Raw genomic sequence first — 3,985 nt, forward strand, 5'->3', positions numbered from 1 at the left:
TACATTTAAATTAATAATTTGGTACAATGCACTTATTGTGTACATACATGTTTTTACATTGTACTTATATTTTTAAAATGCCTGCATGTAATTACATCTGTAATTAATTTCTGTAATTACATTTATAATTACACAGTTGACCCATCCCTTACACCTTAACCCACCCTTAAACCTACCTATACCACCAAACCTGTCCCTAACCTTACCCGTATCTCATCATTTTTGATGTAAGTACATAGTAGTTAAGGCCACTTAATATAAAGTGGGCCGGTTTGCGCGATAAGCATAAGTTCTGCACAGGGAGTTTTTTTCAGACCCATCTCTTCCTCTACATGTTCCTTTTTACACTGGTGTGTCATTTAGTCTTAATTTTTTTTTGCATCTTATTTGCTGGTATCTACGCAATGGAATTTTTTTGAGGAACTTGCACACATTTTAAACTGTAGCATTTTGACACATTTTATTCTAACTTCTCACACATTACAATTGCTCACACATAACATTCCCACACATTGTGCTAATGAGGCTGTGAATATTAGCTGCTGTTTATCATGCTTACTTATGACCAAAAATAGATAAACTACTAGTTGATGAAAATGCACATTATTTTATTTTTAATTTTTTCTGCCTATCTGTCTGTCTTTCATTCTGTCTATATTTCTGTCTATCTACCCATCTACCATTCTATCTATCTATCTATCTATCTATCTATCTATCTATCTATCTATCTATCTATCTCTCTATCTACCTATCTATCTATCTATCTATCTATCTATCTATCTATCTATCATCTATCTACCTATCTATCTATCATCTATCTGTCTGTCATCTATCTGTCTGTCTGTCTGGTTATGTTCTATCTATCTATCTATCTATCTATCTATCTATCTATCTATCTATCTATCTATCATCTTATCTACCTTTCTGCCTATCTGTCTGTCTTTCATTCTGTCTATCTACCCATCGACCATTCTGTCTATCTATCCATCCATCTATCTATCTTTCTATCTATCTATCGTTCTATCTATCCGTCCGTCTGTCTGTCTGTCTGTCTGTCTATGTATCTATCGTTCTGTCTATCGTTCTATCTATCTATCTATCTATCTATCTATCTATCTATCTATCTATCTATCGTTCTGTCTATCATTCTACCTATACATCCTTCCGTCCGTCTGCCTGTCTATCTATCTATCGTTCTATCTGTCTATCATTCTATCGTTCTATCTATCCATCCGTCTGTCTTTCTGTCTGTCTGTCTGTCTATCTATCTATCTATCGTTCTGTCATTCTATCTATCTATCTATCTATCTGTCTGTCTGTCTGTCTGTCTGTCTGTCTACCTACCTTTCTGCCTATCTGTCTGTCTTTCATTCTGTCTATATTTCTGTCTATCTACCCATATACCATTCTGTCTATCTATCTATCCATTCATCTATCTATCTTTCTATCTATCTATCGTTCTATCTATCCGTCCGTCTGTCTGTCTGTCTGTCTGTCTGTCTATCTATCTATCTATCTATCTATCTATCTATCTATCTATCTATCATTCTGTCATTCTGTCTATCATTCTATCTATACATCCTTCCGTCCGTCTGCCCGTCTATCTATCTATCGTTCTATCATTCTATCGTTCTATCTATCCATCCGTTTGTCTCTCTGTCTGTCTGTCTGTCTATCTATCTATCTATCGTTCTTTCTATCTATCGTTCTGTCATTCTATCTATCTATCTATCTATCTATCTATCTATCTATCTATCTATCTATCTATCTATCTGTCTGTCTGTCTGTCTGTCTACCTGCCTACCTACCTACCTTTCTGCCTATCTGTCTGTCTTTCATTCTGTCTATATTTTTGTCTATCTATCCATCCATCTATCTATCTTTCTATCTATCCATCTATCTATCGTTCTATCTATCTGTCCGTCTGTCTGTCTGTCTATTGTTCTATCTTTCTGTCTATCGTTCGATCTATCGTTCTATCGTTCTGTCTATCATTCTATCTATACATCCGTCCATCTATCTATCTATCTATCTAGCTAGCTATCTATCTACCTACCTTTCTGCCTATCTGTCTGTCTTTCATTCTGTCTATCTACCCATCTACCATTCTGTCTATCTATCATCCATCTATCTATCTATCTTTCTATCTTTCTATCTATCTATCGTTCTGTCTATCGTTCTATCTATCCATCTGTCTGTCCTTCCGTCCGTCTGTCTCTGTCTGTCTGTCTGTCTATCTATCATTCTGTCTGTTGTTCTGTCTATCGTTCTGTCTTTCTATCTATTGTTCGAAATATTACTCTGTGTACTGTACTCTATCTGCCTGTCTTTTGTTCTGTCTCTGTCGGTCTTTCTTCTCACCCTCATATGGTCATATGTGGTGTAATTTCCTGCTAATATGCTGTTAATGTTTCTCTCTGTCTCTCTCTGGTGTGAAGCACAGAGTGCTCGCTGTCAGAAAGTGTTGGGCGACTTCTATATCTGCTGTGTGCTGGTGTGGCCCTGCTGCATGCGCCGCTCACTGTGAATACTGATTTGGACTCTTGCATCAGCTCAAGTGCGATGTGAATATTCTAAGCTAGCACTAACGCCGCAGAGAGCTGTTACATAAGCTCTGACCACCGGGACTCATTAGATCTCTCTGTTTCTCAGCAATGCTTCTCTCTCTCGTTTATAGAATTCACCAGTTTTCTGGAATCTGATAGTGGGAGGATAATGAAATGAAGCTGTGTAACCTCCGAATGACTCCTGAAGTTTGAGAAGTCTCAAGACGCGAGCGAGAAAGAGGAAACACTGAAAGTGAGAGTGTCTTGTTTAACTGAAAGTGAGAATGATGGTATTAAAAGGAAGTAGAACAGCTGTAGCCATGGAGACCAGCTCAATGGAAAGCTGATGATTTCTGAAGGATGGGGTGCTATTATGTGAAAGAAGGACAGGAGGGAACAAAAGGTGAGAAGGTGAGCAGGAAAAAATATAGAAAATATAGTATCAGAGTGACAGAAACTATGTGTTTAATTGAGTTAAACAGGAAGAGAGTGTAGGGTGTTTGGAGCTCACGGTGGTCTTTGTAGGGGGTGAAATCGGGTCTGTTGGGTGTTACAGTAAAATTAGGTCACGAAACAGAGAGAGTTTTGTCATCTCTCTAGTTCATCTGTACATGGGTGTTGTTTCCTTGGCTTTTATTTCATCCTATCTGGCTGAAATTAGATCCAGCTGCTTTCTTTCTTTCTTTCTTTCTTTCTTTCTTTCTTCCTTCCTTCCTCCCTTCCTCCCATTTTATTAGTAATTTATAGAGTCTATAAACAGACATGGTAATGGATGAATTTAAGATTAGAGGGAATATTATACTTCAATGCTTTTGTGCTTTTGCATTCCCCTGAGAATCTTTGCGTTTACCTGCAATTAAGATACTTTTTCCTCCCGACTAGTAATTTTCACATATAATTACAAGTAATGCCAAGTAACGCATGAAATTCATTGAACGCATGAAATTAATTTAATTGAAACTGAAACAGTATTTTCTTGTAAAACATGCTCTAATAAAATAAAAAATAATAAAAAATATATCTTATACAGACATACCTGTAAATTACACCTGAAATTGTTGAGGAAATCATACTATTACGTTTGTTAGCGACCAAATAACAGTTTTTATCTAGCACAATCTTAATAAAGGTTCTTTATTGGTATTGATGTTCCATGAAAATCCTTTAACATCCTCAAAGGTTCTTCACAACAAAAAATAAAATAAAAAACCCAAAGGCATCAGGTCTGAACCATAACTTAGGATAGATATCATAGAAACTTGGAGATGGGCTCTTTTGACCAACCACAGCACATAAAACACCATCTTTAAATTTTCACATGAATAAATGCAATATATTTTCACGTGTTACGATATTCTGTTATGCACACCATAGTACAACACTTGTATTGTATTTCCCAATGTTTTGCTGGAATAAAACTGACCCAAAACTGAAGCAGC

Source organism: Sinocyclocheilus anshuiensis, unplaced genomic scaffold (genome assembly GCF_001515605.1).
Source record: "Sinocyclocheilus anshuiensis isolate Anshui unplaced genomic scaffold, SAMN03320099.WGS_v1.1 scaffold1910, whole genome shotgun sequence".
NCBI lineage: Eukaryota > Metazoa > Chordata > Actinopteri > Cypriniformes > Cyprinidae > Sinocyclocheilus > Sinocyclocheilus anshuiensis.